The following is a 25,217-nucleotide window of genomic DNA, read 5'->3' on the forward strand; positions in this document are numbered from 1 at the left end:
CTGAAAAAAAAAAAAAACCTAAAAAAACAGTGGGAGAGTAATATTGCCCTTTCAGCTTGTGTGCCAGTCTTGACTCCTGGGTGTGCCACCTCTCTCCCTCTCATTCAGTGGGCCATAGAAAGCCTATTTATTTTTTTTTTTTAATATTATTTGGTTTCTAATTCTCCCTGAAAAAAAAAAAAAAACCTAAAAAAACAGTGGGAGAATAATATTGCCCTTTCAGCTTGTGTGCCAGTCTTGACTCCTGGGTGTGCCACCTCTCTCCCTCTCATTCAGCGGGCCATAGAAAGCCTATTTATTTTTTTTTAAAAATATTATTGGGTTTCTAAAGTCTCCCTGAAAAAACAAAAAATACATAAAAAAACAGTGGGAGAGTAATATTGCCCTTTCAGCTTGTGTGCCAGTCTTGACTCCTGGGTGTGCCACCTCTCTCCCTTTCATTCAGTGGGCCATAGAAAGCCTATTTATTTTTTTTTTTAAATATTATTGGGTTTCTAAAGTCTCCCTGAAAAAAAAAAAAAAACCTAAAAAAACAGTGGGAGAGTAATATTGCCCTTTCAGCTTGTGTGCCAGTCTTGACTCCTGGGTGTGCCACCTCTCTCCCTCTCATTCAGTGGGCCATAGAAAGCCTATTTATTTTTTTTTTAAAATATTATTGGGTTTCTAAAGTCTCCCTGAAAAAAAAAAAAAAAACCTAAAAAAACAGTGGGAGAGTAATATTGCCCTTTCAGCTTGTGTGCCAGTCTTGACTCCTGGGTGTGCCACCTCTCTCCCTCTCATTCAGTGGGCCATAGAAAGCCTATTTATTTTTTTTTTTAAATATTATTGGGTTTCTAAAGTCTCCCTGAAAAAACAAAAAATACATAAAAAAACAGTGGGAGAGTAATATTGCCCTTTCAGCTTGTGTGCCAGTCTTGACTCCTGGGTGTGCCACCTCTCTCCCTTTCATTCAGTGGGCCATAGAAAGCCTATTTATTTTTTCCGTGATTTGTGTTCTAAATTCTACCTCAACACAAAAACACTACATCAATCAGTGGGAGAAAAATATTGGCCTCAGTCAGGGCTTGTGTGCCACTGCTGTGTGTGCTATCTCTCATTCAGTGGGCTATAGCAAGCCTATTTTTTTTTTTTTTTTTTATATTATTTGGTTTCTAAAGTCTCCCTGAAAAAAAAAAAAAACCTAAAAAAACAGTGGGAGAGTAATATTGCCCTTTCAGCTTGTGTGCCAGTCTTGACTCCTGGGTGTGCCACCTCTCTCCCTCTCATTCAGTGGGCCATAGAAAGCCTATTTATTTTTTTTTTTAAATATTATTGGGTTTCTAAAGTCTCCCTGAAAAAACAAAAAATACATAAAAAAACAGTGGGAGAGTAATATTGCCCTTTCAGCTTGTGTGCCAGTCTTGACTCCTGGGTGTGCCACCTCTCTCCCTTTCATTCAGTGGGCCATAGAAAGCCTATTTATTTTTTCCGTGATTTGTGTTCTAAATTCTACCTCAACACAAAAACACTACATCAATCAGTGGGAGAAAAATATTGGCCTCAGTCAGGGCTTGTGTGCCACTGCTGTGTGTGCTATCTCTCATTCAGTGGGCTATAGCAAGCCTATTTTTTTTTTTTTTTTTTATATTATTTGGTTTCTAAAGTCTCCCTGAAAAAAAAAAAAAAACCTAAAAAAACAGTGGGAGAGTAATATTGCCCTTTCAGCTTGTGTGCCAGTCTTGACTCCTGGGTGTGCCACCTCTCTCCCTCTCATTCAGTGGGCCATAGAAAGCCTATTTATTTTTTTTTTTAAATATTATTGGGTTTCTAAAGTCTCCCTGAAAAAACAAAAAATACATAAAAAAACAGTGGGAGAGTAATATTGCCCTTTCAGCTTGTGTGCCAGTCTTGACTCCTGGGTGTGCCACCTCTCTCCCTTTCATTCAGTGGGCCATAGAAAGCCTATTTATTTTTTTTTTAAAATATTATTGGGTTTCTAAAGTCTCCCTGAAAAAAAAAAAAAAACCTAAAAAAACAGTGGGAGAGTAATATTGCCCTTTCAGCTTGTGTGCCAGTCTTGACTCCTGGGTGTGCCACCTCTCTCCCTCTCATTCAGTGGGCCATAGAAAGCCTATTTATTTTTTTTTTAAAATATTATTGGGTTTCTAAAGTCTCCCTGAAAAAACAAAAAATACATAAAAAAACAGTGGGAGAGTAATATTGCCCTCTCAGCTTGTGTGCCAGTCTTGACTCCTGGGTGTGCCACCTCTCTCTCTCTAATTGTGGGCCATAGAAAGCCTTTTTTTTTTTTTTTTTTAATATTATTTGGTTTCTAAAGTCTCCCTGAGAAAAAAAAAAAAAAAAATTAGGTGGGAGATTAATATTGACATTAGTGCTTGAGTGACAGTCCTGCGTGTGTGTCATCTCTGTGATTTTGTGCCACAGAAAACAGAGTGTGTAACATTGTGCCTGATTTTCCTTGTGGTCTCACCAACCTGTTAAGGGATATTGAAATCATACTGAAGTTATAGCTCACCGTGTAAGTTGTTTGACAGCAACAAATAAAGTTACTTTGGTTAAGATTTTAAAACAATGAGGAAGTCTGGTGCAAGAGGTCGTCGTGGGCGTTCATTGTCAGCTGGTAATGATGGTAGTGGTAGAGGAGCATCAGGTGGTCGTGGGGATAAAAATATTCCACCTAAGTCTGGAGCTGTGGAGCCAGTTTCGTCGTCAGGCTACACAAGGCCTCGAACGCTCTCTTTTCTGGGAGTAGGAAAACCGCTTTTAAAGGCGGAGCAGCAACAGCAAGTTTTGGCTTACATTGCAGACTCAGCCTCTAGCTCTTTTGCCTCCTCTTCCGAAACTGGTAAATGTAAAAGCAGCGCGTCGCTTGTGGATGTTCACGGTCAGGGACAAGTCGCTTCCTTGTCCTCCTCAGCAAAAACTACAACAAGAGAGAAGGATGCAGCAGGCGACACAACGGGTCACTCCATGGAGCTCTTTACACATACCGTCCCTGGCTTAGAAAGTGAAACATTTAACAGGCCATGCCCATTACAAGTATATTCTGACATGGAGTGCACTGATGCACAGCCACAGCCAGAGTACTATGCTGCTCCTTTGACTCAGACCACCACATTGCCCTCTCAGGGTACAGATCCACAATCAGACCCTGATGAGACTATGTTGCCCCGCCACGAACGCTATACCACCGACCGACACAGTGACACAGACGAAGTTGCACACGAGCTCGAAGAGGAGGTAATAGATGACCCAGTTATTGACCCCGATTGGCAGCCATTGGGGGAACAGGGTGCAGGCGGCAGTAGTTCAGAAGCGGAGGTGGAGGAGGGGCCGCAGCAGGCATCAACATCGCAACAGGTTACATCTGCCGGGCCCGTATCTGGCCCAAAACGCGTGTCAAAGCCAAAACCTGTTGGAGCACAGCGTTGCCATCCGGTTAAAGCTCAGTCTGCAATCCCTGAAAAGGGATCCGAGTCTAGGAAGAGTGCAGTCTGGCATTTTTTTAAACAACATCCAACTGATCAGCGCAAAGTCATCTGTCAAAAATGTTCAACTAGCTTAAGCAGAGGTCAGAATCTGAAAAGTCTAAATACTAGTTGCATGCATAGACACTTAACCACCATGCATTTTCAAGCCTGGACTAACTACCAAACGTCCCTCAAGGTTGTAGCACCCTCGGCCAATGAAGCTAGTCAGCAACGCAACATCCCTTCCGTCACTGTAAGGCCACCATTTTCCGCACCACAGGCAGTATCTGTGCAGGTTTCTTTGCCAGCCAAAAGCAGTCAGGGTCAGGGAATCACCAGTTTTGTAGGAGGAAATATTGCATCTAGGGCACCGGCGGAAACAATACCGTCTCCAACCGTCTCTCAGTCTGCCATGTACACCGGCACACCCGAAAGTTCCACGATCTCCAGCTCTCCAGTCCAGCTCACCCTACATGAGACTCTGGTTAGAAAAAGGAAGTACTTATCCTCGCATCCGCGTACACAGGGTTTTAACGCCCACATAGCTAGACTAATCTCGTTAGAGATGATGCCCTACCGGTTAGTTGAAAGCGAAGCTTTCAAAGCCCTGATGGAGTACGCTGAACCACGATACGAGCTACCCAGTCGACACTTTTTTTCCAGAAAAGCCATCCCAGCCCTGCACCAGCATGTTAAACAGCGCATCGTCCATGCACTCAGGCAATCTGTGAGTACAAAGGTGCACCTGACTACAGATGCATGGACCAGTAGGCATGGCCAGGGACGTTATGTGTCCATCACGGCACACTGGGTGAATGTGGTGGATGCAGGGTCCACAGGCGACATCAATTTAGGGACAGTTGTGCCTAGCCCACGGTCTAGGAAACAGTTGGCTGTAGGCGTTCGCACCCCCTCCTCCTCCTCCTCCTCGTCCTCCTGCAGAAGCTACAGCTCTTCCACAGAACGCAGTCTGCCAACCACTCCATCGGCAGATGACACTGTTGCACACCAGTTGTCCCATTATGGGCCAGCTACTGCCAAGCGTCAGCAGGCTGTATTGGCTATGAAGTGCTTGGGCGACAATAGACACACCGCGGAAGTTCTGTCCGAGTTCTTGCAACAAGAAACGCAGTCGTGGCTGGGCACAGTAGATCTTGAGGCAGGCAAGGTAGTGAGTGATAACGGAAGGAATTTCATGGCTGCCATCTCCCTTTCCCAACTGAAACACATTCCTTGCCTGGCTCACACCTTAAACCTGGTGGTGCAGTGCTTATTGAAAACTTATCCTGGGTTCTCCGACCTGCTCCTCAAAGTGCGTGCACTTTGCTCACATATCCGACGTTCGCCTGTACACGCCAGCCGTATGCAGACCTATCAGCGGTCTTTGAACCTTCCCCAGCATCGCCTAATCATAGACGTTGCAACAAGGTGGAACTCAACACTGCACATGCTTCAGAGACTGTGCGAACAGAGGCGTGCTGTTATTTATTTGTGGGAGGATACACGGGCAGGCAGTAGGATGGCAGACATGGAGTTGTCAGGTGTGCAGTGGTCTAAGATACAAGACATGTGTCAAGTCCTTCAGTGCTTTGAGGAATGCACACGGCTGGTTAGTGCAGACAACGCCGTAATAAGCATGAGCATCCCCCTAATGCGTCTGCTGATGCAAAGTTTGACGCACATAAAGGAGCAGGCGTCTGCACCAGAGGAAGAGGAAAGCCTTGATGACAGTCAGCCATTGTCTGGTCAGGGCAGTGTACAGGACGAGGTAGCGGGCGAAGAGGAGGTGGAGGACGAGGAGGATGATGGGGATGAGTATATTTTTAATGCCGAACCTTTCCCGGGGGCACAGGAATTTGGTTGCGTGTCACGGCCGGGTTCTGGTTTTTTGAGGGACACAAGTGACGTAGATTTGCCTGCAACTGCCCCTCAACCAATCACAACCGGAGATTTGACAACTGGAACTTTGGCCCACATGGCGGATTATGCCTTACGTATCCTAAAAAGGGACACACGCATTACGAAAATGATGAACGATGACGATTACTGGTTGGCCTGCCTCCTTGATCCACGCTATAAAGGCAAATTGCAAAATATTATGCCACATGAGAACTTGGAACTAATATTAGCAACCAAACAATCAACTCTTGTTGACCGTTTGCTTCAGGCATTCCCAGCACACAGCGCACGTGATCGTTCTCACACGAGCTCCAGGGGGCAGCAGACTAGGAGTGTTAGGGGTGCACACATCAGAAGTGGCATTGGACAGAGGGGTTTTCTGACCAGGTTGTGGAGTGATTTTGCTATGACCGCAGACAGGACAGGTACTGCTGCATCAATTGAAAGTGACAGGAGACAACATTTGTCCAGTATGGTTACTAACTATTTTTCATCCCTTATCGATGTTCTCCCTCAACCGTCATTCCCATTTGATTACTGGGCCTCCAAATTAGACACCTGGCCAGAATTGGCAGAATATGCATTGCAGGAGCTTGCTTGCCCGGCAGCAAGTGTCCTATCAGAAAGAGTATTCAGTGCTGCAGGTTCAATATTAACCGAAAAAAGGACTCGTCTGGCTACCCAAAATGTTGACGATCTAACATTCATTAAAATGAACCACAACTGGATTTCGAAATCTTTTGCCCCACCTTGCCCGGCCGACACCTAGCTTTCCTATGAAAAGCTCTTGCCTGTGAATTACTTTTCTAATGTCTAATTTGCTGCAGCTGATTGTACAGCATACGACATGTTTACACCTCCCTAAATGGCAAAACTCCCCACACGGGGCCGTGGTATCGCGACTTGGCGCAAGCACCCGTGAGACTGCTGTTTGTCTGAAGAGGTGGGTGTGCTCGCTTTTGGTTGACGGCATTGCTACTGGGTCCCTCATAGTACAATGTAGTGTCTCTGGCGGTGGTGGTGCGCACCCAACGTCAGACACACCGTTGTAACATGAGGGGCCCTGGGGCGGTCCCGCCGGCCTCAAGAGAGTTCCCCCCTACCCCAGCTCAAAATGTGCTCTACCACGTGCAAAATTATGTCGCACAGCTCCACCAATCTTTAGTCTATTCGCTGACATCATTCAATGTCTGGCACTGACAATACAAATTTGTAGACATCTATGATGCAACTTAAAGTAGTCTGTGTCTGTGTCCTATATTGGCACCATTAAATAGTTACTGCCAAATTACTATGTCAGAAACTCAGTAGATGAGCCCACCCCTGTACCTAAGTATGCCACCTTTTTTTTTTGTTTTGGTTGTTTTGCGAGACATTAACATCTATTTATATTTTGGGAGTACTGGGACAGACACTCCTTGCACTACTCCTCCACTCACCACCAAGCTGCCTGTGTATCCATGTAACCGCTGTAAAACTGCCATGAGCCTATTGTTTGTTATTTTAGGCCTTTGATAGCCTGTCTGCGGCCCCTACTTGCAATACTCCTCCACTGACCACCAAGCTGCCTGCCCGTGTATCCATGTAACCGCTGTGAAACTGCCATGAGCCTATTGTTTGTTATGTTAGGCCTTTGATAGCCTGTCTGCGGTCCCTACTTTAAATACTCCTCCACTGACCAGACCACTGCTGCCCGTGTACCCCTGGAACCAATTATAAAGTGCCTACAGCCAGCCCATTTTCTTATGTTAGGCCTTTGAAGCCTGTCTGCGGTCCCTACTTTAAATACTCCTCCACTGACCACCAAGCTGCCTGCCCGTGTATCCATGTAACCGCTGTAAAACTGCCATGAGCCTATTGTTTGTTATTTTAGGCCTTTGATAGCCTGTCTGCGGCCCCTACTTGCAATACTCCTCCACTGACCACAATGCTGCCTGGAGTGCCTGCCTGTGTATCCATGTAACCGATGTAAAACTGCCATGACTGCCTACTGTTTGTTATTTTAGGCCTTTGATAGCCTGTCTGCAGCCCCTACTTGCAATACTCCTCCACTGACCACCAAGCTGCCTGCCCGTGTATCCATGTAACCGCTGTGAAACTGCCATGAGCCTATTGTTTGTTATGTTAGGCCTTTGATAGCCTGTCTGCGGTCCCTACTTTAAATACTCCTCCACTGACCAGACCACTGCTGCCCGTGTACCCCTGGAACCAATTATAAAGTGCCTACAGCCAGCCCATTTTCTTATGTTAGGCCTTTGAAGCCTGTCTGCGGTCCCTACTTTAAATACTCCTCCACTGACCACCAAGCTGCCTGCCCGTGTATCCATGTAACCGCTGTAAAACTGCCATGAGCCTATTGTTTGTTATTTTAGGCCTTTGATAGCCTGTCTGCGGCCCCTACTTGCAATACTCCTCCACTGACCACAATGCTGCCTGGAGTGCCTGCCTGTGTATCCATGTAACCGATGTAAAACTGCCATGACTGCCTACTGTTTGTTATTTTAGGCCTTTGATAGCCTGTCTGCAGCCCCTACTTGCAATACTCCTCCACTGACCACCAAGCTGCCTGCCCGTGTATCCATGTAACCGCTGTGAAACTGCCATGAGCCTATTGTTTGTTATGTTAGGCCTTTGATAGCCTGTCTGCGGTCCCTACTTTAAATACTCCTCCACTGACCAGACCACTGCTGCCCGTGTACCCCTGGAACCAATTATAAAGTGCCTACAGCCAGCCCATTTTCTTATGTTAGGCCTTTGAAGCCTGTCTGCGGTCCCTACTTTAAATACTCCTCCACTGACCACCAAGCTGCCTGCCCGTGTATCCATGTAACCGCTGTAAAACTGCCATGAGCCTATTGTTTGTTATTTTAGGCCTTTGATAGCCTGTCTGCGGCCCCTACTTGCAATACTCCTCCACTGACCACAATGCTGCCTGGAGTGCCTGCCTGTGTATCCATGTAACCGATGTAAAACTGCCATGACTGCCTACTGTTTGTTATTTTAGGCCTTTGATAGCCTGTCTGCAGCCCCTACTTGCAATACTCCTCCACTGACCACACCAATGCTGCCCGTGTACCCCTGGAACCTATTTAAAAGTTCATAGAGCCTAGTTATATATTTTATTTACTATTAATAAGGCCATGATGGACTACGCTGTACCACGCTACAAGCTAACCAGTCGACACTTCTTTTGCGAGAAAAGCCATCCCAACCCTCCACCAGCATGTAGAAGACCGCATTGTCCATGCACTCTGGCAATCTGTGAGTACAAAGGTGCACCTGACAACAGACGCATGGACCTGTAGGCATGGCCACGGAAGATTACGTGTCCATTACGGCGCAATGGGTTAATGTGGTGGATGCATGGTCCACAGGGGACAGCCTGCTAAGTCTGTCTGCAGTCCCTAATTCAAATTGTCCTCCACTGTCTAAATCGGAACTTCCACCTTCTGGCTTTCGGCCTATAGTATCAGAAATTAAACTGCATTTGGCCTTCAACTTTGGTTAGGGCCTACTAACGGCTTCTGCCCCTCCCTGGTGTTGCCCTCAACTAAATAAAGCTGAGCTTCAACCTTCCGGCTCTCATTATGTGGTTTAAAAAAAAAAAATGGTGGTTAGGGCCTACTAACGGCTTCTGCCCCTCCCTGGTGTTGCCCTCAACTAAATAAAGCTGAGCTTCAACCTTCTGCTCCAAATTACCATTTTAAAAAATGCAATAGGCTTTTCAGGCCTACTAAAGGTGTCTGTCTGTGTGCCCCTCCCTGGTGTTGTCCTCAACTAAATAAAGCTGAGCTTCAACCTTCCGGCTCTCATTATGTGGTTTTAAAAAAAAAAATGGTGGTTAGGGCCTACTAACGGCTTCTGCCCCTCCCTGGTGTTGTCCTCAACTAAATAAAGCTGAGCTTCAACCTTCCGGCTCTCATTATGTGGTTTTAAAAAAAAAAATGGTGGTTAGGGCCTACTAACGGCTTCTGCCCCTCCCTGGTGTTGTCCTCAACTAAATAAAGCTGAGCTTCAACCTTCCGGCTCTCATTATGTGGTTTTAAAAAAAAAATGGTGGTTAGGGCCTACTAACGGCTTCTGCCCCTCCCTGGTGTTGCCCTCAACTAAATAAAGCTGAGCTTCAACCTTCTGCTCCAAATTACCATTTTGAAAAATGCAATAGGCTTTTCAGGCCTACAAAAGGTGTCTGTCTGTGTGCCCCTCCCTGGTGTTGTCCTCAACTAAATAAAGCTGAGCTTCAACCTTCCGGCTCTCATTATGTGGTTTTAAAAAAAAAAATGGTGGTTAGGGCCTACTAACGGCTTCTGCCCCTCCCTGGTGTTGTCCTCAACTAAATAAAGCTGAGCTTCAACCTTCCGGCTCTCATTATGTGGTTTTAAAAAAAAAATGGTGGTTAGGGCCTACTAACGGCTTCTGCCCCTCCCTGGTGTTGTCCTCAACTAAATAAAGCTGAGCTTCAACCTTCCGGCTCTCATTATGTGGTTTTAAAAAAAAAATGGTGGTTAGGGCCTACTAACGGCTTCTGCCCCTCCCTGGTGTTGCCCTCAACTAAATAAAGCTGAGCTTCAACCTTCTGCTCCAAATTACCATTTTGAAAAATGCAATAGGCTTTTCAGGCCTACTAAAGGTGTCTGTCTGTGTGCCCCTCCCTGGTGTTGTCCTCAACTAAATAAAGCTGAGCTTCAACCTTCCGGCTCTCATTATGTGGTTTTAAAAAAAAAAATGGTGGTTAGGGCCTACTAACGGCTTCTGCCCCTCCCTGGTGTTGCCCTCAACTAAATAAAGCTGAGCTTCAACCTTCTGCTCCAAATTACCATTTTAAAAAATGCAATAGGCTTTTCAGGCCTACTAAAGGTGTCTGTCTGTGTGCCCCTCCCTGGTGTTGTCCTCAACTAAATAAAGCTGAGCTTCAACCTTCCGGCTCTCATTATGTGGTTTAAAAAAAAAAAATGGTGGTTAGGGCCTACTAACGGCTTCTGCCCCTCCCTGGTGTTGCCCTCAACTAAATAAAGCTGAGCTTCAACCTTCTGCTCCAAATTACCATTTTAAAAAATGCAATAGGCTTTTCAGGCCTACTAAAGGTGTCTGTCTGTGTGCCCCTCCCTGGTGTTGTCCTCAACTAAATAAAGCTGAGCTTCAACCTTCCGGCTCTCATTATGTGGTTTTAAAAAAAAAAATGGTGGTTAGGGCCTACTAACGGCTTCTGCCCCTCCCTGGTGTTGTCCTCAACTAAATAAAGCTGAGCTTCAACCTTCCGGCTCTCATTATGTGGTTTTAAAAAAAAAAATGGTGGTTAGGGCCTACTAACGGCTTCTGCCCCTCCCTGGTGTTGTCCTCAACTAAATAAAGCTGAGCTTCAACCTTCCGGCTCTCATTATGTGGTTTTAAAAAAAAAATGGTGGTTAGGGCCTACTAACGGCTTCTGCCCCTCCCTGGTGTTGCCCTCAACTAAATAAAGCTGAGCTTCAACCTTCTGCTCCAAATTACCATTTTAAAAAATGCAATAGGCTTTTCCGGCCTACTAAAGGTGTCTGCCCCTCCCTGGTGTTGTCCTCAACTGAACAAAGCTGAGCTTCAACCTTCCGGCTCTCATTATGTGGTTTTAAAAAAAAAATGGTGGTTAGGGCCTACTAACGGCTTCTGCCCCTCCCTGGTGTTGCCCTCAACTAAATAAAGCTGAGCTTCAACCTTCTGCTCCAAATTACCATTTTGAAAAATGCAATAGGCTTTTCAGGCCTACTAAAGGTGTCTGTCTGTGTGCCCCTCCCTGGTGTTGTCCTCAACTAAATAAAGCTGAGCTTCAACCTTCCGGCTCTCATTATGTGGTTTAAAAAAAAAAAATGGTGGTTAGGGCCTACTAACGGCTTCTGCCCCTCCCTGGTGTTGCCCTCAAGTAAATAAAGCTGAGCTTCAACCTTCTGCTCCAAATTACCATTTTAAAAAATGCAATAGGCTTTTCCGGCCTACTAAAGGTGTCTGCCCCTCCCTGGTGTTGTCCTCAACTGAACAAAGCTGAGCTTCCACATTCTGGCTTTCGCCCTATACTATCAGATATTAAACTGCATTTGGCCTACTAGTGTGGTTAGGCCCTTGAAACAGTGTCTGCTGCTCTTGGGTTTGCTACTCCACTGAACAAAGCAATGCCGCCTGTTTAGTCCTGTTACCAATTTTGAACTGCATGTAGCCTACTTTATTCTTTGGCCCTATATCTGTTTCCTCCTCATCCTGCCCATTGCCCAGCCACTGCTAAATGAGTCTGCTGGTACATTGACCTAGACCACTACATTCCCCTTGTACTCTACACAGCCAGAATCTGTCCCTGCTGAAAGTAAGGTTCCCCTTCCCGCATGTTATACCACCTTACACAGGGACAAAGAGGAAGGTGCAGATGAAAGTGCAGGTTCCTTCATCAGGTGGGGGGGCATACTCGTTGGCGACGTCACTGGCACAGGGCCCCTCAGAGTACGCAAAAGTGTCGCTGCTGGTGGGAGGCGCCCCCGCCATGCAAACACACCGCCGTACTTTGAGGGGCCCTGTGCCAGTGGCAATGCGAACGAGTGGGCCCCCCCCTGCTTGCTCAGGATCACAGCACTTGCAACTTTTAAATACTTACCTTTCCCTGCAACACCGCCGTGACGTAGTCCGCATTTCCTGGGCCCACGAAAAACTTGAGCCAGCCCTACTCCCCCCACAACTTTCACCCAATTCCCTATGCCCAACTATTATTATACAGTTAATTAAGATTGGCAAGCTTCAGAAACAAGAATGGATGTTTTTGGCATTAAAATGGGCACTGTAGGTGTTTTCCTGGCCTCCACTCACTGCCGACTATGCTTCCCCATTGACTTGCATTGGGTTTCGTGTTTCGGTCGATCCCCGACTTTTAGCGATAATCGGCCGACTGCACTCGACTCGACTCTGGACAAAATCGGGTTTCCCAAAACCCTACTCGATCTTAAAAAAATGAAAGTCGCTCAACCCTAACGATAACTCCTTCCTTAAGAATACCCACAGGTTCAGCGACTCCAGGAGCATCAGGCACAAAGCTCCTAGACAGAGCATCGGCCTTCACATTCTTAGAACCTGGTAAATACGAGACCACAAAGTCAAAACGGGAGAAAAACAATGACCAGCGGGCCTGTCTAGGATTCAGGCGTTTAGCAGACTCGAGATACATCAGATTTTTGTGATCAGTCAAGACCACCACACGATGCTTAGCACCCTCGAGCCAATGACGCCACTCCTCAAATGCCCACTTCATGGCCAACAACTCCCGATTGCCCACATCATAATTTCACTCTGCCGGCGAAAACTTCCTAGAGAAGAAGGCACAAGGTCTCATAGTAGAGCAACCAGGGCCTCTCTGCGACAAAACGGCCCCTGCCCCAATCTCCGAAGCATCCACCTCAACCTGAAAGGGAAGTGAGACGTCAGGCTGGCACAAAACAGGCGCCGAAGTAAACCGGCGTTTCAACTCCTGGAAAGCCTCCACGGCAGCAGGAGCCCAGTTAGCTACATCAGAGCCTTTCTTGGTCATATCCGTCAGCGGTTTAACAACGCTAGAGAAATTTGCGATAAAACGACGGTAGAAGTTAGCAAAACCCAAGAACTTCTGAAGACTCTTAACTGACGAGGGTTGAGTCCAATCATGAATAGCTCGGACCTTGACTGGATCCATCTCCACAGCAGAAGGGGAAAAAATGAACCCCAAAAAGGGAACCTTCTGTACACCAAAGAGACACTTTGAGCCTTTTACAAACAAAGAATTTTCACGCAGAATCTCAAAAACCATCCTGACCTACTCCACATGCGAGTCCCAATCATCAGAAAAAAACAGAATATCATCCAGATAAACAATCAAAAATTTATCCAGATACTTCCGGAAAATGTCATGCATGAAGGACTGAAAAACTGAAGGTGCATTAGAGAGCCCAAATGGCATCACCAAGTACTCAAAATGACCTTCGGGCGTATTGAATGCGGTTTTCCATTCATCGCCCTGCCTAATGCGCACAAGATTGTACGCACCACGAAGGTCTATCTTGGTGAACCACTTGGCACCTTTAATCCGGGCAAACAAATCTGACAACAGCGGCAAAGGATACTGAAATTTGACAGTGATCTTATTTAAAAGCCGATAGTCAATACAAGGCCTCAAAGATCCGTCCTTTTTGGCCACAAAAAAGAATCCCGCACCAAGAGGGGAAGAAGAAGGACGGATATGCCCCTTCTCAAGAGACTCCTTGATATATGAACGCATCGCGGTATGTTCCGGTACCGACAGATTAAACAGTCTCCCCTTAGGAAACTTACTGCCAGGAATCAAATCTATTGCACAGTCACATTCCCTATGAGGAGGCAGTGCACTGGACTTAGACTCGCTGAAGACATCCTGATAATCAGACAAATACGCCGGAACTTCCGAAGGCGTAGAAGAAGCAATAGACAAGGGCAGGGAATCTCCATGAATTCCATGGCAGCCCCAACTTGACACTGACATAGCCTTCCAGTCCAAGACTGGATTATGGGTCTGTAACCATGGCAAACCCAAAACAACCAAATCATGCATTTTATGCAGAACAAGAAAACGTATTACCTCCCGATGTTCGGGAGTCATGCACATGGTAACCTGTGTCCAAAACTGCGGTTTATTTTTTGCCCATGGCGTAGAATCAATACCCCTAAGAGGGATAGGATTTTCCAATGGCTCAAGAACAAATCCGCAGCGCTTGGCAAATGACAGATCCATAAGGCTCAGGGCAGCACCTGAGTCCACAAACGCCATGACAGGATACGATGACAGTGAGCAAATCAAAGTTACAGATAGAATAAATTTAGGTTGCAAATTACCAATGGCGACCGGACTAACAACCTTAGTAAGACGTTTAGAGCATGCTGAGATAACATGTGTAGAATCACCACAGTAGTAACACAAGCCATTCTGGCGTCTATGAATTTTCCGTTCATTTCTAGTCAGGATTCTATCACATTGCATTAAATCAGGTGCCTGTTCAGACAACACCATGAGGGAATTTGCGGTTTTGCGCTCCCGCAACCGCCGGTCAATTTGAATAGCCAGGGCCATAGAATCATTCAGACCTGTGGGAATGGGAAAACCCACCATCACATTCTTAATGGCTTCAGAAAGGCCATTTCTAAAATTTGCAGCCAATGCACACTCGTTCCACTGGGTCAGCACGGACCATTTCCGAAATTTTTGGCAATAAACTTCAGCCTCGTCCTGGCCTTGAGACATCGACAGCAAGGCTTTTTCTGCCTGAATCTCAATATTGGGTTCCTCATAAAGCAAACCGAGCGCCAGAAAAAACGCATCAATGTCAGCCAATGCTGGATCTCCTGGCGCCAGCGAGAAAGCCCAATCCTGAGGGTCGCCCCGTAAAAAAGAAATAACAATTTTTACTTGCTGAGCGGAGTCTCCAGATGAACAGGGTTTCAGGGACAAAAACAATTTCCAATTATTCCTGAAATTTCTAAATTTAAATCGGTCTCCGGAAAACGGTTCAGGAATCGGTATCTTAGGTTCTGACATAGGATTTCTGATAACATAATCTTGTATGCCCTGCACACGAGCAGCAAGCTGGTCCACACTTGTAATCAAGGTCTGGACATTCATGTCTGCAACAAACACAAGCCACTCAGAGGTAAAGGGGAAAAGAAAAAAAAAAAAAGAGAAAGAGAAAAAAAAAACCTCAGAACTTTCTTTCTTATAATCCCGCTTCTGCAATGCATTTAACATTTAATACTGGCCTGGCAAACTGTTATGACCCCAATGGCGAGGGTCTCAGAGGAACAAGTAAGTCTGCGACGTACAAAAATCCAGCTCATAGGGCAGTGGTAACTGGGTTGACCAAATAGCTACTCTTAACGCCAACACGAGAAGTAGCCGGGGAACATGCCTACGTTGGTCGCTAGATGTCTCGCGCCAGCCGGAGGACTAACTACCCCTAGAAGAGGAAAACAAAGACCTCTCTTGCCTCCAGAGAATAGACCCAAAAAGTCGGACACAAGCCCCCCACAAATAATAACGGTGAGGTAAGAGGAAATGACAAACACAGAGATGAACTGGTTTAGCAAAGAGAGGCCCACTTACTAATAGCAGAATGTAGTAAGATAACTTATATGGTCAACAAAAACCCTAACAAAAATCCACACTGGAGATTCAAGAACCCCCGAACCGTCTAACAGCCCGGGGGGAGAACTCCAGCCTCCCTAGAGCTTCAGCAAGGTTAGGATACAGATATGTACAAGCTGGACAAAAATGCAAACAAAAACAAATAGCAAAAAGCAAGAAAGCAGACTTAGCTTAATTTAGCAGGAACCAGGATCAGTAGACAAGAGCACAACAGATAAGCTCTGATTACAACGTTGCCAGGCATTGAACTGAAGGTCCAGGGAGCTTATATAGCAACACCCCAGACCTAACGACCCAGGTGAGCATACAAGGGATGGCAGACATTCCCAGAGTCAAATCACTAGTAACCACTAGAGGGAGCCAAAAAGATAAATTCACAACACATTGGGCCAATCTGCGAAGATCTTAAGCACGCAGTTCATGCTAGACAGCCCAGGAATTTACAGGAACTGAAGGCTTTTTACCAAGAAGAGAAGGCAGCTTTACCATCTGAGAAAATAAAGAACCTCATCCATAACTACCAAAAAATACTTTTAGCTGTCATTAATGTTAGAGGGGACAATGCATAGTATTAAGAAATGGGATTTGTAAACTTTTGATCAGGGTTACTTGGATGTTTTGGGTTGTCATTATGACTTAAAAACAGAGAATTCAGTAGTTTGACAATAAATGGCTTCACCCAACCACTAACCATGAGTGGAGAAAAACTTATGGTGTTATTCATATTTTCTGAAAAGTTTACATGCCCGGGTATGTAAACTTTTGAGCACAGCTGTATACAGAAAATATTCAAAAAGCATAGAAAAGGAGTAGAGCTGGCTAGGCAAATGTCTGTGCTCACCTCTCCATTAACACAAATCTATATATTTGTAGTGGGTTAAATCGTATATAACCTAAGGATGGATACAAAGTATCCATAAACAACTCACATTAATAAAATCAATAAAGTTTATTGAACGTAAGTTTAAAACCATATTTCACACAGAATAGAGGATATATGCATGAGGTATAAAACAAAGAGGATATGTCAAGTATCAAAAATCAAGTCAAGTCAAAAATATAATATAAGGCAATAGTGCCACATCAGCCAAAAATGCAGATCATCCAAAAACAATAAAGTGGCCAGAGAACATTTCAAGAGTGTATCTCTAATATATTGCAATGATAGACCAATTGGGTCATAAAGGTGACTTTGTTACAAGCTCAGTGCTTACCCAAGTCACAAACACTGCCGCAAATGCCCTGACGTGTGTTTTGCTCATGTGCTTTCTAAAGGGGATAAAGCACGTGAGCAAATCATGTGTCAGGGCATTTGCAGTGGTGCTTGGTAGTCATAAGTGACTGTATTTAGTTTTTGCATTTTTCGAGTAATTGTTTTTATGAAGGGTTGCAATTTTTTTTAACTATACTAAATAAAATTGACTAAGGCGGTGTTCACATTAGCGTTTCTGTGCGCTGCGTATGATCCACATACATCTGCATGTGTCATGCGTACATATCTTTAACATGGTGTGGTCAGGGACATGTGTCGTCTCGCCGAGCGCGGCGGTGACCGGTAAACGCAACATGTTTCATTTTTTGATGCATCAAACAATATGCAATTGTCCACATGCAGATGATTGCAGATGAGTGCATCAAAAGAACGCATTACTATTTATGGGAACACATTGGTATGCAAGGACATGCATACGCATGCGTTCGATATGCATGCGCACTTCACACTAATCATGTCCAGGAAATTATGTCAACACCTACAAAATCACTGATGTATAAAAGGGGTTCTGGAGACAGGTAGTCCATTACTCTTAAGACTCAGCATGGAAGCACAAGACTCGAGACAAGACTCTAGATGTAAGTATAGAACCTTTGAAAATGTCTGTTTGTCTTTGCAGTCTGTACTCTGTACTAATTTTTTTTCTGTTCATGTAGACTGTTTGCTGCTCCGGTTCTGTTGCTGCTGTCCTGATGCCGCCATCCTAGTGCAGCCACCGTCCTGGTTTTGCCATCTTGGTGCTGCTGGATGTTAGTATAGAAGCTATGAAAATGTATTTTTGTCTTTGCAGTCAGTACTCTCTACTAATTTTTTTCCTGTTCCTTGTAGACTGTTTGCTGCTCCGGTTCTGTTGTTGCTGTCCTGTGTACTCTGTACTAATTTTTTTCCTGTTCCTTGTAGACTGCTGCTCTGGTGCTGTTGCCGCCATCCTGGTGCTGCAACCATCCTGGTGCTGCTGCCATCTTCCTGGTGCTGCCGCCTTCCTGTTGCTGCTGCTGTCCTGGTGCTGCTGCCTTCCTGGTGCTGCTGCCTTCCTGGTGCTGCTGCTGAATTGGTGCTCCGGTCTTGTTACTGCTGTCCTGGTGCTGCTCCAGTTCTCTTGCTGCCATCCTCTTGCTGCTGTCCTGATGCTACTGTCCTGGTGCTGCCTGACTGCTATGCTGTTGGATTACTACCTGTAATGTAAGTATTGGTGTCCATTGATATTTTTTGTGCTTTCTGTTTGTCTCTTAACAAGTTAAATTTTTATTTTCTGTTTTTTTTCTCTAGTGTTTCACTTGACTGCTGCCTGCTCTTCCAACATGTCCTCCACTGAAGCATCTGAAAGTGGACATGACACTGATTATGCAATCACATTTGATTTACTGATTGGTATGTAATGACTGTCAATACTAGATATGTGTTAAATCATATATTTTCTTTACAGGTACCTGACAGTGAAGAAGAGCAGGAGCAGTCTAGTAGAAATGATTCTTCCCAGGGTCTTCGGCCAACAGTTGCTGAGGCGGGAAAGGCGGGGTGTGAGTAGCCTTTATAAGAGTTGTAATTGAATTTGTTTTCAGTTTTACTTACAATTTTTTTTTGTATTTCATTTATAGGTTCCACAATGTGAAGAAGGACAACCGAATATCGATAATGACATCCTTATTCAAGCTGTGCAAGAGCAAGCAGCGTTGTTGGACCCCCATGATCAGAATCATTCCAACTCAGTCTTGATCCAATGACTCTGGAAAGAAGTGACCAGATCGCTGTTGGATGATTGGGACCATGCAAGGCCACAAGTCAGAAAGGATTTTTGTAAGCATTGCAATGTGGTCTTATGTATTGGTTTGGATGCAAATGTTGGTATCTTTTTACAAATTTTTTTTTTCTTCCCCCTGCACAGTGAAGAGAGTAAAAGTTTGTTGGCATTCGAAGAAAGATTGCTTCAATATGGACATGAGAGAGAAGATTACGGTTCAGAGTGGTGCTGCTCAAAAAGTCGGCAAATAAAATTACCATCATCGGCTTTTTTTTCTGAGGCCTGCGCTTGCTCAATGAATGTGAGTATGTTTTGTGTTGTCTTACTATTATTTAAATTTTATTTTTTTTACTAGTGTTTTTCATTTTTTTTCCACACAGAACTTAGTGCAGCACCACAGAACCTGGATCGTCCTCTGTTGGAGTGGCGTCACATCGACCAGCCAACGACCAGGCGCAATCCCAATCATCCACCAGCAATGGAGTAACCAGGCAAACTTCACAGGCTTGGGAACAGGAAACCAGTCCATCTGGTTTTCCTCTCTCCCTGCCCTCTGCCACTGCTTTACTTGGGTCTGCTCACCAGCGGCAGAGGGCCTGGGAGAGGTCAGGGTCAGTCATGCCCAAGTTTATTCACTTAAGTGGTTGTAGAAAGACTGGATAGTGTGTTGAATCACGTGAACACACTTTTCCAGGACTGCCACAGATGCCTTGACCGCCTGGAATCCGACCTTAATAGACTGGCATGACATTATTTTTCCTCTATAGAACGGGTTATGACTGAAAACCTTAGTCCTGATCTCCAGCTCTATGTGATGAAGGCCTGTCAGGCTGCTTACACCAAGGCCATGCAGCGGTCCAGATATAATCAGCAAGCACAAATTTAATTCCCTACAGGGCAACAAGCTCCAGGGCAGCATCAGTGGCACAATCCGCCAGCTCCTTTCCCAACATCTCAAGGACATGGATACTAGTTATCTCACCAAGTGACCTATCCACCACCACCACAACCACCACTGGACATTAGGACTGTTCCAACAGTACCCAGCAATACCATGCAGCTGAGTGCAGCACCCCAGCCTTCCCCTTCAACCACGCAGCTGAGTTCAGCAGCACAGTCTTCCACTTCAACCTTGCAGCCGAGTGCAGCAGCTCAGACCTCCACTCCCACCACGCAGCAACCGGAAGCAAAAGGCCAAAGAAGCAGCAAACCAAAGTCCAGGAAACAAAAAACTGCTAAAAAACATTACGCACCCCCTCCACCCACACCTCCGAATGTGTCTTTTTTTCAAGTCTGTCCAAACCTTTCCTTGGTTCTTTCCCATCCAATGTGTCAATCCCTTCCAACTTGTTTTCCACTCCTAATGTGTCCTCTTCCCCAATGTGTCCTCTGCCAATGTTTCTTACCCAGTCCTCCAATTGACTGTAGCTTCCAGTTCCCCTACTTCCCCAACCACTCCTAGCCTACCATATCAGCCTGACACCCCCCAGGTCCACCATGCAACTCCCTCCCACAGACCCCAAAAGTAAATCACATTTTCATTTTTATTTACAATTTCAAATTGTTTTTATTCGTTAGTAAAAATTAATTTGTTTCACAATAACTGTCTCATTGTGTTTTCTTTTTCTCTTTATTTAAACATGTGTGTATTGTTGAGTGTATTGTTGAGTGAAGTATTAGCGGGTGTTACAGTTAAGGTGTTTATAATTAAAATTACATTCAAGGTGCTAATATTACAGTCTGAAAACAGTACAGGAACATAACTTGAAAGGTACATTTGACTTATTTATAGCCTAAACCATTTCATCTTGCCATGACACACGTCCAGTATCAGAAACAAAGTAGGCAGCCAATTTATCCCTTATTTGGGCAACTTCCACTGTAGTCCTCAGAGGGTGAACATGATAATCCGACAATAAGATATTACCAGGTTCCTCAAGTTCAAAGTGGGGTCGCTCTTTTGCCAGGATGCAATTATGCAGAGCAACACATGTTTTAACAACCTCATTAATTGTCTCTATTTTAAGATTGATTGGTGTTCCCAAAATGCGCCATTTAGCTACCAGCAAACCAAAGGCACCCTCCACAGTTCTTTGTGCCCGTGTCAGTCTGTAGTTGAAAATCATTTTGGTGTGATTCAAGTCCCGACTCAAGTATGGTTTTATGAGATTGGCACACATTTGAAATACCTCATCCCCAACAACAACAAATGGCATTGGCGGTGGTCCTTCAGTGTTTGGAAGAGGTTGGGGCGGTGGAAAATTAAAATTATTAGCATACAAACATTGTCCCATGTCAGAGTTTTTGAAAGACTGAGTAATTTTCTTGTCCAAATGAGCCAACGTCAACGGCGACAAATCGACACTCCGCATCTGCAATCCCCATGAGAACAATGGAAAAGTATTTTTTACAATTTAATGTACTCAGATCCACTTCCAGCAGGTTACAGAATCTGAATGTGTTTGCTGTCCACAGCCCTCACACAGTTTGTAAAATTACAAATTTCCTTAAATTTTTCTGCATTTTTCAGCCAGAGTTCAGTTGTGGGTTGGGGTAGGAATTCTGCACGCAGAGCATCACACAATGCACGGCAGGTGTCTCCAGCAATCCCAGAAAGGGTGGACAGTCCAATTCAAAATTTAAAATGTAGAGATCTTAAAGGGACTCTGTCACCTGAATTTGGAGGGAACAATTTTCAGTCATATGGGTGGGGTTTTTGGGTGTTTGATTCACCCTTTCCTTAACCGCTGGCTGCATGCTGGCTGCAATATTGGATTGAAGTTCATTCTCTGTCCTCCAAATTGCCTTGTGCAGGCATGTACTACGGAGGACAGAGAATGAACTTCAATCCAATATTGCAGCCAGCATGCAGCCAGCGGGTAAGGAAAGGGTGAATCAAACACCCCAAAACCCCGCCCATATGACTGAAAATTGTTCCCTCCAAATTCAGGTGACAGAGTCCCTTTAAGGTCTCTTTGGTAGCCAGGAATCTGTGGAAAAGAAAATGGGAAAAAAAATCAGTGCATGGCTTTTATATCAATAATAGTGTTGAGCGATACCATCCGATACTTGAAAGTATCGGTATCGGATAGTATCGGCCGATACCCGAAAAGTATCGGATATCGCCGATACCGATACCCAATACCAATACAAGTCAATGGGACACCAAGTATCGGAAGGTATCCTGATGGTTCCCAGGGTCTGAAGGAGAGGAAACTCTCCTTCAGGCCCTGGGATCCATATTAATGTGTAAATTAAAGAATAAAAATAAAAAATATTGATATACTCACCCTCTGACGCGCCCTGGTTGTAACCGCCAGCCTCCGTTCATAAGAATGAGCGCTTGAAAGTCCTTAGATGACGTTGCGGCCTGTGATTGGTCGCGGAGCGGTCACGTGACCGCAACGCGACCAATCACAAGCCGTGACGTCATCTAAGGTCTTTCAAGAGCTCATTCTTATGAGCGGAAGCTGCCGGTTACTTCGGTAAGGTACAGGCTGCGCCGGAGAGGTGAGTATATCAATATTTTTTATTTTTATTCTTTATTTTACACATTAATATCTATCCCGATACCGATTCCCGATATCACAAAAGTATCGGATCTCGGTATCGGAATTCCGATACCGCAAATATCGGCCGATACCCGATACTTGCGGTATCGGAATGCTCAACACTAATCAATAATACTAAAGACAGGTGTTTCTTTTTCAAAATTACGTACCTTAGGGTCACCAACAGATGTTCCTCAGCAGGAATTGCTCTACATAATTGAGTGTCCTGCCTGATGGTGGATCCTCGCACACGATGCAGCAATTCATCGAAGCTCTGTTCAGACATCCTTGTACATTCGAAAAACTTTTGCGGATTTTCACGAAGCTCGGTGTAAAATGAGTGGTAGGATCCATGGCTCTCCTGTACTTCAACAACGGGGTGTCACCAATAACGACGACGACATCTTCTCCGTCTTTCTATTCTCCTTTTTTACTCACAAGCCACAGCAAAAGCAAAAGCCAATTTCAATGATAAATCCAGGTTCAGATTGAAGCTCTCCGCCCTAAGATCCATCTTGCAGCAAAATACAGCATCAAAAGAAGAGGATTTCACCTGTGCAGCGTCTACATATAGAAATCCCATAAGCCACGTCTATTGGGAAATATCATATGCATGGGCATAAACAACACAAACTCATGCAAAAACACATACAAATGCATGCACACGCCGAGTTTTTTTGCCATCATGCGTAAGATCATGCGGATAAAAAGTGCTGTGTAAACATGCTTTTGCATGCGTTTTGGCATGTGTTTGTGCATGCAGATGATACGCTGCACACAGGAACGCTAATGTGAACCTAGCCTAAAAGGTAGACTTTCTACTTTTATCTGTATCACTAGTCAAATTTTACATCTATACATGTTATGCATTTTGTAGGACCGTGTGAGTGCTTATAGATATGTAGCCCTTGTGCCCTAGAGAATGATTAGCCCAGATCCTTTTCCCATTTTGCTATGTAGGCTCTTTTTAAGCAGAGATTTTCGGTTAAAACTGATTGATAAATTGCAGAGAGTATTTTTAAGGGTCTGGTCGTTTTAGCACACAGGGTTTCAAAGGATGTAAGATTTTGAGAGGGGTCTGGGTTATATTGTAGCTGTTTCAGTGAATTTTTGAGAGCGGAATATTGTATAAAATTAAGGTTTGAAAGTCCTGAGAGTTTATTAATTTCTGATAGTGTGAGAAGTGCCCCATCTGACATTAGTTTATCTATAGGTATACCAAACCCTTGTTGTCTTTTAATATTTATTTTTGTTGTTATTGTAAGTGTGTAGGCCAAAATGTCCGAGAGTGTAAGTAGAGGGGACGAGGGGCGAAGAAGAATATTGTAAGTTTTAGCCCAGATTCTAAAAAGGGATTTGGTAAGCGGATTGAGGTGCTTAAGGGGTGAACGTGCCTTAGCATTAGTCAATAAAAGTGGCCTGATGGGTGAAGGGGAGAGTCTCTCCTCCACCACCAACCACTGTTTGTTCTGAGTTTCTCGAATTAGGTAAACTGCTCGCGACAATACTGCAGCATAATAATATTTCCTTATGTCAGGCGCATTCATACCGCCGTTTGGTTTAGATAATGTCAGCGTGCGATAACCTATTTGTGGTTTACTATTTTTCCATATATATTGGAGAAATAAAGAATTAATTTTGGCGAGGTAGGAGTCTGGTATGTGTATGGGTAGCATTTGGAACAGGTAAATAAATTTAGGGAGTATTAAGCTCTAAAGGAGGTTTTTCCTTTCTGTCCATGACAGGTTATGGTCTCTCCAAGATTTTATGGTAGATTTAACCTTGTCGAATAGAGGGTAATAATTGAGAGCAAATAACTTTGTTTGGCTTCTACATATTTTAATTCCTAGGTACGTAATATATTCTTTGGGCCATGAACAAGGGTATAGTTTCTTTAACTTAGTAAGAGTATATGAGGGAACGTTAAGGTCTAGGGCCTCTGATTTAGATAAATTTACTTTGAAATTTGTCAAGGAGCTATATTCCTCTAAAACCTTCGTAAAGGCAGGAAGGCTTTTGAGTGGCCTTGTCATCAGTACAAGGAGGTCATCGGCAAAGCTGCTGTTTTGTATTGGGGTTTGCCTATTTTGATACCTTCAATTTCTGGGTTCTGTTGTATGGCTCTTAGCAAGGGCTCCATCGCCAGCACAAAGAGAATCGGTGACAGGGGGCAGCCCTGAAATGTGCCATTTTTGATTGTAAATGTATCTGTCAGAGAACCATTTATTCTAATACGGGCTCTGGGGTCTCTATACATATCCATTATTGAAGAGATGAACTGCTGCGGGAAACCAAATCCAACCAGAGTGTCCTCCAAATAGGTCCAGTCCACCCTGTCAAAGGCTTTTTCAGCATCAGACCCAAGCAAAACTAGGGGTATCTTTTTTCCGTTGTATAGTGCATGAGGTGTAGTATCTTATAAGCATTGTCCCTCCCGTCCCTACCCACAACGAAGCCTGTCTGATTCATAGATATCAGTTCCGGCAATAACTCTGTTATTCTACGTGCTATCATACTAGCGAATAATTTCAAATCAACATTGAGCAGCGAGATTGGTCTATAGCTGCTGCATTGCTCTTGGTCCTTGCCTTCTTTATATATTAATGATATTCTAGCTCCCACGGTCTGTAGAGGGAAGTGATCACCATTTAACACTGAGTTGCACATATTTAGAAGGCATGGGAGGAGCACAAGAGGGAAGGACTTATAATATATTGTTGATAATCCGTCAGGACCAGGTGCTTTACCTGATGAGATCCTTGACAGGGTGGACTGGAGCTCCTTGACCTGAAATGGCTTGATTAAGAGGTTTTTCTGAGAAGTTGTCAGTTGGGGCAATTTCAAATGGGTTAAGAAGGTTTTAATATTATATTTCCTTTTAGATTTATCACAGCTAGATTCTATTGGGCGCAAATTATAAAGTTGTCTTTAGTAGTTTAGAAATTCTGTCTCTATTAATTTATAATTTTGAGTATTATGGCCACTTGAGGATTTGATAGAGTGAATGTAGGTACGTGTTTGCTGTCGCCTTAGTCGAGATAGCATGAATTTTGTTGCTTTGTCGCCGTGAAAGAACATTTGGGTTCACCACGAGGAGTACCATTTCACTGATTTTAAGTTTAAGATT

This window comes from Ranitomeya variabilis, chromosome 3 (genome assembly GCF_051348905.1).
Source record: "Ranitomeya variabilis isolate aRanVar5 chromosome 3, aRanVar5.hap1, whole genome shotgun sequence".
Taxonomy (NCBI): Eukaryota; Metazoa; Chordata; class Amphibia; order Anura; family Dendrobatidae; genus Ranitomeya; species Ranitomeya variabilis.